Genomic DNA, 14,475 nt, shown 5'->3' with positions numbered 1-14,475 from the left:
ATATGATTTTTGGTTAACTCTTGGTCCTATCTCCAATATCCTCTGCTAGAAAATAGTAAATAAATTTTAAATTGATGCATCACTGGATCAGTGTGTAAATGAATATATGAATGGGTCATGGATGGATGGACCAATGGATGGATGGTCCAATGGATGGATGGACCAATAGATGGATGGATGGACGGACAGATGGATGGATGGATGAAAGGATGGATGGATGGATAGATCAATGGATGGATGGATGAATGGATGGATGCATGGATGGATGGATGGACCAATGGATGGATGGACCAATGGATGGATGGTTGGAAGGTAGGTAGGTTGGATGGATGGATAAATGGATGGATGCATGAATGGATGGACGATGGAATGGATGAATGGATGGATGGATGGATGGATGGAAGGATGGATGGAAGGATGAATGGATGATGGAATGGATGGACAAATGGATAGATTGATGGATGGATAGTCATGTGGACAGTCAAATGGATGGATAAATGGATGACTGGATGAAAAGATGGATGGATGGATTGAGAGACTGAGCAATTACATGAATGAATAACGTATGGACAGACAAACAGACAAACAGACGGACAGAGAAATGGACAAATGGATAGGAGAGTTTCTTCTTTTGGAAAGTGGTGAATAAAAGGAACTCATTCCTTTAGCTCATTCACCAGTTTTAAGAAGTATTTTTTTTACGATCTATAATGTTTCACACCAAAGTCAACCTCTCTCAAAACCTCCCACTAAAAAATTCAGCTTCCTTCCCAAACAGAGCATCATCTTTACCCCTCCAGCACTAATAAAAACACCCACCCAGAATCCTCCATTTTGTTAACAACTCCAGTGAATGTGCATTATAAACTGTACAAGAGATCTACAAATGGCAGATCTGTTTACTCCATGTATAAACTTAGCCGTTGTAAACAGCCATTTTGACATCTTCTTCCTCGGCCAGATTCCACCAGTCCATAAACACGGAGCAATATGTTTCAATGGAAGATGGCTGTCTGGAGTTAAACATGGGCTATTAAGGTAAACAGAATTAGGCAAACACATTAAAAACTAAATTATTGCTTTTGGGCTTTTGGGCTTATTCTGTTATAAAATGTTTTTTTTATATATTTTTTTAAATAGAAATTATTTCTTCAGTTCATATTTTGTTTAAACTCATATCCCCATTTCTTTAACTCTTTTTTTTCTTGGTTCATTTTTAATTTTTTTCTGAATGTGATTTGGCTTAGTCAGGTGCTTGGGTCATACAATCAAACCTTCTTAGATTAACAGACCTATTCAGCTTTTCTCTATCCCATCCCATGTCCCATGATGATATATCAAAGATCATGGAATATGCTGTCCTGTCCATAGGGAAAGTGCCTATAAAACGATCCCATAATACTAATCGAAAAACATAGCAGGCTTCATCTAAAGACTACGGCCGATGCCATATAACTGTAAATAAAATGTGTTGAGTGCTTCGTTAAATAAAACATTTCCTTCTATACAGTACTATAAGAATACCAAATGTTTGACATCTAATAATTATCTATTATTAGTAACTGTGATCTAATGGTGTCATTAAACAAAACAATCTTTAACTTTTATTTCTTCTTTGGTGATTTCCTCTAAAGATGTGTCAGAATTACCAAAATGTTTGACTTCCAATCAATGTGCTCTATTCGTGTGGTTAAACAAAACACTCTTCCTGTGGCGTCGTGGTCAAGCCATCGGTCTACAGGCTGGTAGGTACTGGGTTCGGATCCCAGTCGAGGCATGGGATTTTTAATCCAGATACCGACTCCGAACCCCGAGTGAGTGCTCCGCAAGGCTCAATGGATAGGTGTAAACCACTTGCACCGACCAGTGATCCATAACTGGTTCAACAAAGGCCATGGTTTGTGCTATCCTGCCTGTGGGAAGCGCAAATAAAAGATCCCTTGCTGCTAATCGGAAAGAGTAACCCATGTAGTGACGACAGCGGGTTTCCTCTCAAAATCTGTGTGGTCCTGAACCATATGTCTGACGCCATATAACCATAAATAAAATGTGTTGAGTGCGTCGTTAAATAAAACATTTCTTTCTTTCTCTTCCTGCTTTGCCAACATTTGTCTCATCTCAAGACCGGACCCTCTGTAAACCAGAATTCCCTCAAAACCAGATGTTTTACAGAATCCCTTTTTAACCTTTCTAAACCAGATCCCTCTTAAAACCAGACATTTGTCTTGGTGCCAAGGGTGTCCGGTTTAGAGGGGTTTCACTGTAGTATGTTTAATGACCCCCCCACCCCAACCCCCCACCCCCAGTCATATCAGTGGTTAAAACGATGTCCTGCATCTGACCTGAATGATGACAGAGTTTTGGCCAACTGATTTCCCTCCCTCCCCGCGAAGATAGCCTGAAAAGTAGATTCCTACCGTATACGCAAATATTTTTGCGGCTAAAATAATTCGCGATTGGGCTTTCAATTTACATTTTCGTGAGGAATTATTTTCGCGATTGTGTCCCCCGATAATAAAATCAAAATTACCCATATTTCATTTGCCAAACCCTTTTTAATGATGATTTCACGCACATGCTGTCAGCGAGACGTCAATGTTGTATGTATGTCTGATAAGACATGTTATTGGTGAAACACGCACATGCTGTCAGCTAGACATCAATGTTGTATGTATGTCTGATACGACATGTTATTGGTGGAACATGCACATACAATACAGAGAATTGAAAAACGCAAATATCAGCGGAAATAACTTTTAATTATTGGTGGTACCCAAAAACTTCGATTCAAGGTTATAAAGAAAACAAACAAAACTGAGGTTACGTAACAACAGACTTATGCGCAACTGTGTGTCACTTCGATCAAATCCACGTGACCAGGCAAGTTTACAGAATCACGTGACCTTGCGGAACTCTTGACTGCTTGATTCTGATATGGGTTGGGCGTGTAGAGATAAGACTATATATTATAAGGTAAATAATATTATACCAAATCGGAAATAAGTTCGCGCGTAATTAAATTCGCAGTGCTATCAACGTGTTTGCGATTTTCGCAGTATATTTTATTTGCGTATACGGTAATTCAACTTATAGTGTAATCTTTTTTTAACAGGGGCGAGATGTAGCTCAGTGGTAAAGCACTTGCTTAATGCACGGTCGGTTTGGGATCGATCCCCGTCAGTGGGCCTATTGGGCTATTTCTCGCTCCAGCCAGTGCACCACGACGGGTACATCAAAGGCCGTGATATGTGCTATCCTGTCTGTGGGATGGTGCATATAAAAGATCCCTTGCTGCTAATTGGAAAGAGCAGTCAATGAAGTGGCGAGAGCGGGTTTCCTCTCTCAATATCTACGTGGTCCTTAACTATATGTCCGATGCCATATATCCGTAAATAAAATGTGTTGAGTGCGTCGTTAAATAAAACATTTCCTTCCTTTCCTTGTTTTGACAGTAATGTGGAATGTCTGTTTGTTTTGTTTAACGACACCACTAGAGCACATTGATTTATTAATCATCGGCTATTGGACGTCAAACATAAAATGGTCATTTTGACACAGTCATAGAGATGAAACCCGCTACATTTTTCCATTAGTAGCAAGGGATCTTTTATATGCACCATCCCACAGATAGGATAGTACATACCACGGCCTTTCATATACCAGTCGTGGTGCACTGGCTAGAGCGAGAAATCAGTAATGTGGAAGAAAAGACACAAACATGGATAAAAGCATAAGATTTATATTATCGGTCATAAAAATTAGGAATTGACAGAATTTGCATATCTGACACACTGTCAAAAATAAGACTTAAAAGCCAATGATTATCAGAAAGTGTATTGTGCAGTTGGAGCATTTGCCGTCTGCCCACTGTCAATGTCAAGCATTGGCAGCTGGGTGTGGCCATATTCCCTGCTGTTTTTATCCAATTTATCTTTAAAAATATACCTTAAAGCGACAGACCCTAGTTTTTAAACACTAAGGAATATTTTTCACTATTAAAGGGACATACCCTAGTTTGTACACACTAAGGAATATTTTTTACTATTATAGCCATTTTTTTTGTAACTGAAATCATACTTTACTTATATTTTATTGTTTAGATTATTCATTTCTTTACTGTCGAAGTGTTTTTGGTCATCCTGGTGTTTTTAATATCACAAAATGCATTTCTCATATTTTAAAAAACGCATGTGCGTCTGAGAAGTAACACATGGAATTTAGTTTTAGTCGAGGTTTAGTAGGCATTTCACCATTTCAAAGAAAGAAATGTTTTATTTAACGACGCACTCAACACATTTTATTTACGGTTATATGGCGTCAGACATATGGTTAAGGACCACACAGATTTTGAGAGGAAACCCGCTGTTGCCACTACATAGGCTACTCTTCCGATTAGCAGCAAGGGATCTTTTATTTGCGCTTCCCACAGGCAGGATAGCACAAACCATAGCCTTTGTTGAACCAGTTATGGAGCACTGGTTGATGCAAGTGGTTTACACCTACCCATTGAGCCTTGCGGAGCACTCACTCAGGGTTTGGAGTCGGTATCTGGATTAAAAATCCCATGCCTCGACTGGGATCCGAAAACCAGTACCTACCAGCCTGTAGACCGATGGCCTGCCACGACGCCACCGAGGCCGGTTCCACCATTTCAAAATCACAGACTCTTGTTAAACTCAACTGTAACTTGATCCAGATGTGTTACAGGTTTGTAGATTAACTAAACTTAGTGTTAATTTTCACGCGTTGAAACTAGGGTCTGTCCCTTTAACTAAACTTAGTGTTACGTTTCAAGCGTTGAAACTAGGGTCTGTCCCTTTAACTAAACTTAGTGTTAATTTTCACGCGTTGAAACTAGGGTCTGCCCCTTTAACTAAACTTAGTGTTAATTTTCACGGGTTGAAACTAGGGTCTGTCCCTTTAACTAAACTTAGTGTTAATTTTCACGGGTTGAAACTAGGGTCTGTCCCTTTAACTAAACTTAGTGTTAATTTTCACGCGTTGAAACTAGGGTCTGTCCCTTTAACTAACTTAGTGTTAATTTTCACGGGTTGAAACTAGGGTCTGTCCCTTTAACTAAACTTAGTGTTAATTTTCACGCGTTGAAACTAGGGTCTGTCCTTTAACTAAACTTAGTGTTAATTTTCAGGCGTTGAAACTAGGGTCTGTCCCTTTAACTAAACTTAGTGTTCCTTTTAACGGGTTGAAACTAGGGTCTGTCCCTTTAACTAAACTTAGTGTTCATTTTAACGGGTTGAAACTAGGGTCTGTCCCTTTAACTAAACTTAGTGTTAATTTTCACGGGTTGAAACTACGGTCCGTCCCTTTAAAGATGTTTTTTGATAATTTAAAACATTTTATTATTTAGAATATTCACTTCATTCATGAAGTGCTTCTGGATATCCAGGTTTTTGTAACACCCCAAAATACATTTTTCATAATTCTAAAAACACACGTTCGTCTGAGAAGTAATGGTTATTGAGACAAGCTTTAGTCTAGTTTTAGACAATATTTCCCTGTTTAAACATCACAGACTTTAGCTTCTTTCTGCTATAACCTTATGCACATGTGTGTTGCAGGTTTGTAGATTAACTAAACTTAGTGTCCATTTTCTTGGTCTAAAACTAAGAGTATTTAATCCCTCTTCTATAACCTAGCCTGACACAAACCATAACAGTTTTTTATTATTACATTTATAAACCACAGTGGTATCATTTGTCTTGTTTTGTTTAGATGATTTGTATAGTTTACATATATTAATATGAAAGTTTACTTAAAATCTAATAATTATGTCATGTACTGGTGCTGTCCATGACTCATGTTTTGTCCTCAGCATGAGTTGTCCGTCATGTAAATGAGGGACTGGAATAAATATTTTTTTTAAAACCCCCAAAAACCAAAAAAAAACTACAACTAGAAGATGCGTCTTTAATACTGCTAGTTTCTTTTCCCCCTCAAGTTTGTTTGTTTTGTTTAACGACACCACTAGAGCACATTGATTTTATTAATCATTGGCTATTGGATGTCAAATTTCCCCCTCAAATACAGTACATACTAGTGGAATATTTTATGAGTAGGTTGTAAAATATATCTTCCCCTCCCATCACAATTTCTGGATCCTCCCTTGTTTTTGTTTTTTTTCATCTTCTGGTTTATCTCAGATCACAAGCTATTATTGTTAGGGGTTTTGTTTTCAAAAGAACATAGAATATTTAATGAGATGTGATAAAATTTGTTACCCCCCCACCCCCCCCACCCCCCCCCCCAACATGACATCACTTTTTTTTGGTCTGGTTTAACTCAGATCACATGCTAATATTACTAACAGTGGGTTTACAAAAAATACATACAATGTTTCATGAGGGGGTGGTAAAATAATAAAAATGTGTTCCCCCATGACAATTTCTGGATCCTCCCTTGTTTTTGTTTTGTCTTCTGGTTTATCTGAGATCACAAGCTATTGCTCTTCAATCCTGTTTCCCCCCAAAATACACTAAAATATTTTATGAAGGGGTGGTGGACTCTGTCCCCCATTATAATTTCTGGATCCTCCCTTGTGTTTTTTTTTTTATTCTTCTGGTTTATCTCAGATCACATGCTATTACTGTGAAGTGTTTTTTTCTTTAAAAAAATACATAGAATATTTAAAGAGGTGTGGTAAAATTTATATCTCCTCTCCCATTATAATTTCTGGATCATCCCTTTTTTTTTTCTTTTTTTTTTTCTTCTTCTGGTTTATCTCAGATCACATGCTATTACTGTGAAGTGTTTTTTTCTTTAAAAAAATACATAGAATATTTAAAGAGGTGTGGTAAAATTTATATCTTCCTCTCCCATTATAATTTCTGGATCATCCCTTTTTTTTTTCTTTTTTTTTTCTTCTTCTGGTTTATCTCAAATCACATGCTATTACTGTGAGGTTGTAACTCTCTGCTCTCCATCCCTGTCCCCCCCCCCCCCCCCCACCCCAAAAAAATACATGCTACTTTATGAGGGGATGGTGGACTGTGTCCCCCATTATAATTTCTGGATCATCCCTTAGTTTCTTTTTCTTCTGGTGTATCTCAGATCACATGCTATTACCGTGAGGTTTTAACTCTCTACTCCCCATCCCTGTTGGGTGTTTTTTTTCTTCAAAATACATGCTACTAAAATATTTGATGAGGGGGTGGTGAACTCTGTCCCCCATTATAATTTCTGGATCCTCCCTTGTGTTTTATTTTTTCTTGTGGTTTATCTCAGATCATATGCTATTACCGTGAGGTTTTAACTCTCTACTCTCCATCCTCCCCCCCCCCCAAAAAAAAAATACATGCTACTTTATGAGGGGGTGGTGGGCTGTGTCCCCCATTATAATTTCTGGATCATCCCTTGTTTTTGTTTTTTCTTCTGGTTTATCTCAAATCACATGCTATTACCGTGAGGTTTTAACTCTCTGCTCCCCGACCCTGTTTCTTATCAGAGCCCTGCCCTCCATCTTTTATCTGTGGAAGCAGACAGTGATAAAGAAAATCATGGTAGGGGCCATGTGGTGCTGGAACCGCAACCACGCTCACTTATCTATCCCCCTCCCCCTCACCACCCCCACCACGCTGGATGTGCTACCATATTCAATTTATAACAGAAGAAGAAGGAAATGTTTTATTTAACAACGCACTCAACACATTTTATTTACGGTTTATATGGTGTCGGACATATGGTTAAGGACCACACAGATATTGAGGGGGGAAACCCGCTGTCACCACTTCATAAGCTACTCTTTTTGATTAGCAGCAAGGGATCTTTTATATGCACCATCCCACAGACAGGATAACACATACCACGGCCGTTGATGTACCAGTCGTGGTGAAATGGCTGGAACAAGAAATAGCCCAATGGGCCCACTGACATGGATTGAGCCCAAACTGACCGCGCATCAAGTTATAACAGATAACTGGAATGGGAGTGGGACGTAGCCCAGTGGTAAAGCACTCGCTTGATGTGTGGTCGGTTTTGGATCGATCACTGTCGGTGGGCCCATTGGACTATTTCTCATTCCAGCCAGTGCACCATGACTTGTATATCAAAGGCCATGGTATGTGTTATCCTGTCTGTGGGATGGTGCATATAAAAGATCCCTTAATTGCTACTAATGGAACAAATGTAGCAGGTATATGTCAAAATTACCAAATCCAACAGCCGATGATTAATGAATCAATGTGCTCTTGTGGTGTCATTAAAAAAAAAAAAAAAAAAATAACTGGCAATGAGAAAAGAAAGGATTATTATTGGTATATGTTTAAAAGTGACAGACCGTAGGTTTTAAAGACTACAGCATATTTTTCACTATTAGAGCCACAATCTACGGTAATTAAAATTAGCTCCACTATTACACGTGGATCTAACAGCAGCCCGTTGGAGCTCATGTCCAGTTGACCTTTCAAAATCATGCTGGTGATTTGAAAGGAATTTGAAAACATTCGGGATTATGCCAAGGGTATACGAAATGATTCGAGTGAATTACGAAGTATGCCAGAAACTAATTGCAATATAAAATTTTATATAAATTTGTTTCAAGACGGAAAAAAACCTGTGATGGTATAGGCATAAAATCTGTTTATACTAGTATAAAATCCAGAATTTACTACTGCACTTTTCCCCCTGTTTTTTCAATGTTGAAATAGACCAATAAGTTCGCCTATTGCATAAATAGTCTCGCCCAATATTTTTAGAATTTGTATGCTCCCGAATAACACTATAAAAGGTGAAGTGTAATTGGTCGATATTTAAATTGTTATTTATAGATGAAATGTCACCTGGACATAGGAGTCCACGCAATGCTGTTAGATCTACTGGTAGACCCAATAGAGCTAATTTTAATCAGATTGTTAAGAGTCGTTTTTGATAATACATATACTTAGATTGTGTTGGGGGCGTGATTTAGCTCAGTCGGTTGAGTGCTCACTTGAGATGCTTGCGTTCCAGGATCAAACCACCTCAGTGGATCCATTTAGCTGACTTTTATTTTTTCTCGTTCAAACCAGTGCACCACAACTGAACAAAGGCCGTGGTATGTGCTTTCCTGTGTGTGGGAAAGTGAATATAAAAGATCCCTTGCTTCATTAGGAAAAATGTAGCAGGTTTCCTCTGATGACTATCAGTCAGAACTACCAAATGTTTGACATCCAATATCCGATGATTAATTAATCAAAGTCAGGGTATGACAAAAATTTAAAAAGTCACTAGCCACAGGGCTAGTGGGGTTTGTAAATTCCATTAGCCCACTAAAATAAAGCACTAGCCCAAATTTCTGATCAATTACAACACACTTTATATAGGGCTGAAAAACTATGTTCCAAGGAACCCAACCCCTATAGTACCTAAAAAAACCCACCCTGTTTTCTTCTCCCTTTTTTATGTACATGAGAATAAAAATAAAAAATAATTTTTTTTTTAGTATTATTAGTATTAGTATTATTTAGTAATTTATCTCAACCTGTACAGATGAATAAAATTTCAAAAATAAATTAATAATTTAGGTTTTTTTTTAAACTGCATGACCTACCCTATTTTGTCAAGTTTGATCCTAAACCACTGTCCCGGTATCACTTTTGCACCCCATCCCCGCCCCCTCATCCGGAATGGATAAACAATTTAACAAACTCCTCTCTCTAACCACAACAAAAGAATTTAAGGCGCAATACAATGTAACACGATGATGCATGGTCTTGTTCAGTGTATTTGGTATTGAATTGTCACCAGGAACAGTGATGTCAGTTGCTCAAATAGCCTACAGGACAATATCAACAAATATATCAGATAATAACCTTTCAAATGATACCAAATTTGGTTCACTTGAATGAGAGTTTAAAAATGACCTATTGGTTTATTTGACCACAGAATTGCCAATTGGCAAGATTTAACTTGTTAATTGATAGACAACATTTTTTATTATCTTGTACAGATGTGAAACGTTATCCAAACTGATAAGCACATTAAACAGGTCAAGCCAGCTATGTTCCCTGATTGCCAACATCCCTATCGCAAGTAAGCAAGGCATTAAATTAGAAGACAATAGATAAATAAGACAATGTAATTCTACACATGAGTGGTGTTGTACTTCAGTTATACTAGCCTGTTAATTAACTAGGACTGGCCAATCACACCTTTGTTACCTTGTTGACATGTGCAAGATTTCACTACCATGTACAACCATGTACAACCAATCAAAACATGCGTTTTATTAATGTTGTTTCCTGTCCATGAAACAAAAAGAAAACAGTCTGTATCGTGTGTATTGTTGTAATTGACGACGTAGAAACTTCTTGTTACTGCATTATATAGAAATCAAATTCAAGTTGAATATTAATATATACTTATTGATTTGTTGATTATGAGATGACCAATATCAGAATAACATTTATCAAACGTACATCAGTGGAGGAAAAACATTGTGAGCTAGCAGTGTTTTTGTGGGGGGGGGGGGGGGGGGTTGGGGGTGGGGGGGGGTTAAAGCCACTAGCCCATCGGGCTACTGGTTTTGCATTTGTCACTAGCCCTGTGTTAAAAGGCACTAGCCCTGGGCATCGGGCTAGCGGATTGTCGAACTCTGTCAAAGTGCTCTAGTGGTGTCATTAAACAAAACAAACTCCTTCTTCTAACAGACATGATTGTTGTGTTCCAAACTTCCAAAGACTTTCTGGCCATCGTGGTGTTTTTAGTACCAAGAAAGGCATTGTTTCATATTTTAAAGATAGCAGTCAAATTTAGAATGTAGCTCAGTCACAGTATCAAACACCCCTTATATACTCAGGTTTTTCCCCCATCCCAACCAGCGACCCATGACTGGTACATCATAGACTGTGGTATGTACTGTCCTGTCTATGGGAACATATAAAAGATCCATGGCTGCTTTTCAGGAGCAGCCTGCATGGTGGTAGCTCCCTCTCTCTCTTTCTCTCTCCAGATCACATTCTCTCTCTCTCTCCCTCTCTCTCCTTTCCTTCCCTCTCTCATTCTCTCTCTGTCCCTTCCTTTGTCTGTATCCCCATCTCTTACTCTCCCTCCTTCCCTTTCTTTCTCTCTTCCTTCTTCCCTCCCCTCTCTCTCCCTCTGTCCATCCCCCCTCTCTCTCTCTCTCTCCCTCTCTCTCTCTCTCTCTCTCTCCCTCCCTCTCTCTCTCTCTCTGCATGTCCCTTCCTTTGTCTGTATGTCTCTCTTTGTCTGTCTCCCCATCCCTTACTCTTCCTCCTTCCCTTTCTTTCTTTATCTCTTCTTTCTTCCCTCCTCATCCTTCCTTCCTTCATCTCTCCCTCCCATCTCTCTCCCCCCCTCTCTCTCTCCCTCTGTCCATCTCTTTCTTTCTGTCTGTCTGTCTGTCTCTCTCTCTCTCTCTTTCTGTCTCTCTCTTTCTTTCTCTCTCTCTTTCTTGCTTTCTGTCTCTCTCTCTCTTTTTCTTCTTATCTCAGGTTTTATTTATGTGTTAATTAAACAGAAAGAATCTGCACTCTGCTTCAGATTCAAAACAAAAAATTCCCAGCATGCAACACTCTAATAATACCAGTACATTCCTAAATCTATACAGTAAATTCCTCCCCTCCCCCCCCCACCCTCCCAGATCGTAAGGAGAAACTAATAGATAAAGTTGCAAAATGTCAGACGTTATCCGAGTTCCTAAACCACCGTCTCCAGGCAGGTGACCTGATGATAAGGTTATCTCCCCTTTAATTTGGCCGCCAATTACCTCAATCTGGGAATACAGCAGTCTCAATTTTTAAAATTAACCATGATGTGTCTGTCCCGCTAACATAGTGGAAATGATTCTCCCAGTGAGATTAGTGCAGGTGTTTGATAAGCACACGAAAATGGAATTCTGAAGAGAAACACATACACCAGTAGATCAAGTTAAATTTGGATTTGTTTAAAAAGTTTGTTTTGTTTAATGATCGGCTAGTGCATGTCAAACATTTGGTAATTGTAACACAGTCTTCAGTTTAAGTTTGTTTTGTTTGACAACACCACTAGAGCACATTTATTTACTGATAACCGGCTGCTGAATGTCAAATATTTGGTAATTTCAACATAGTTTTAGAGAAGAAACTCACTACTTTTTTTCCATTAGTAGCAAGGGATCTTTTATATTGACTTTCCCACAGTTTTCCAGTTTTCGAGAAGAACGTTACTACATTTTTTCCATTAGTAGCAAGGGATCTTTAATATTCACTTTCCCAAAGACAGGATAGCACATACCACAGCCTTTGACATACCAGTTGTGGAGCACTGGATGGAATGGGGAAAAAGATAAGCAGAGAATGGTTTCACCGAGGACGTTTGAATCTGTAAACACAGCACCACATACAAAAGTACTCGACTCTTTTTTCTTTATTATTCCAAGTTACCCCGAAGACAAGCATAGATTTAGATTCAGACCCCCTGTGTTTGGTCAGGTTTGTTCCCCATTCACGACTTGTACATTAAAGGCTGTGGTATGTACTGTCTGCCTGTGGAAAAGTGCACATAAAGCCACCTTGCTGCTTAAAGTAGCCTCCTGTCCTGGACAGAGGAGCCAGCACTTGTGCCCATGACAGGCGTGCTCTACAACAGCTTGCTGTGAATGTTCATGTTAATCCCTATACCATATAACTGTTTTTGCTGGTGGCCATCTTGTTTTTTAATGTCATTTTTTAAAGACTTTCCCATGTGTCAAAATTGTCCAACTTTTGATATGTTGTTCTCCACATCAAATAATACAACAAACGATCGTAAAACATTTTGTTGCAATTTTTTTGAGGTTAGGTGGTATATTGACTCGCCTAATACCTTTAAAGTAGCCTGTGTGAGAAAAAAGGCTTTTCCTCTCTCTCTGCATGTATATCTCTCTCTCTTTCTCTCTCTCTCTCTCGCTGTCTCTCTCTCGCCGTCTCTCTCCCTCCCTCCACTCTCTCTTACTTTCTCCCTCCCTCCCTCCCTCTCTCTCTCTCTCACCATCTCTCTACCTCCCTCCACTCTCTCCCTTATTCCCTCCCCCCCATCTCCCTCTCTCTCTCTCTCTGTGTCTTTCAATATCTCTCTCCCTCCACTCTCTCCCTCAATTTCTCCCTCACTTTTCGCCCCTCTCTCCCAAATGTTAAAATAACCATACATGTCAAGCCTCCAATTAACCAATTTAAAATATGCCCTGATGTGCTGTTCATCTCTGGTTCAAATCCCCTCAGTAAATGATGATTTATCTGTTACATTTATAAAACACTGTAACAGTGCACTGTGTATTACATCTGCCGTTCACCTCCAACACCCTGTAAATTAATATTTATACCCAGAACTGCATACTTCAGATAATGCAGGGTTAACTGGGAATGGTCAAAGAGCAACATGCAGGATCGGTCTGTTGTCTGTCTCTTGGCACCTCAAATTAAACTAAAATATTGTCTTGTTGATGAACATACAAGGTGATATGGTGCATTATGTGCTAAAGGCACTTACCGTTTTATTTATTAGGCATTGTAAAATATTATTAGTTATTATAGTGGTCCATAGCACCCATGTTTCTGACACCTATGAAAAATGTTTTGTGTCTCAGCCTCAAAACCTAGCATCAAATACATGTATAGCCCAGTTTATTTAATGGGTTTCATGTTCTTAAAGGGACATTCCTGACTTTGCTGCATCGTCAGATGTTTTCGACTAATAAAATAGTTCTATGATTAAACTTACATATTAAATATATTTTCTTGTTTAGAATATCAGTGTCTGTATATTCAATGTGTTTCTGGTTGTCTTAATATTTGTAAGAAGCCCAAACTGGAGTTCGTCTGCAAATAATTTTGTACGTATGAAAAAAAATATTTTAGGAAATAAAATGAGATTTAACCTACTACAAATATTAGAACGATCAGAAACACATTTAATATACAGCCACTAATATTTTATGCAGAAAAATACATTTAATATGTAATTACAATCGTTAAAAAAGTCTGCTTGTCGATAACATCTTAAAAATTACAGCAAAGTCAGGAATGTCCCTTTACAAAAGGAATAATCCAATATTAGAAAATTAATCTCTATACAAATATTCATATAGCATCAACATGTACATATACCGAGAGGCATTAATAACGCATAATCCAATATTAGAAAATTAATCTCTATACAAATATTCATCATATAGAAATATTATGTCATCAATATTAGAAAATTAATCTCTATACAAATATTCATATAGCATCAACATGTACATATACCGAGAGGCATTAATAACGCATTGGGTATTTCGCTGATATTTTCTTATAGAAATATTATGTCATCAATATTAGGCATGCAGAGAAATGACATACTGGTAACAACTGTAACTGAAAGAAAATATTGTTCAAATCAGGATTTAAAAAAAATAAAATGTGGTTTTAAACAAAAACCACAACTGGTTTTTTGTTTGCAATAAAACAGCAATTTTTTAACATTACTTACCATGGCATATTGAAAAAAGACAGAAAACACAAA

Source organism: Gigantopelta aegis, chromosome 13 (assembly GCF_016097555.1).
Source record: "Gigantopelta aegis isolate Gae_Host chromosome 13, Gae_host_genome, whole genome shotgun sequence".
In the NCBI taxonomy this organism is placed as follows: Eukaryota; Metazoa; Mollusca; class Gastropoda; order Neomphalida; family Peltospiridae; genus Gigantopelta; species Gigantopelta aegis.
Note: the sequence above shows the minus strand (reverse complement) of the source record.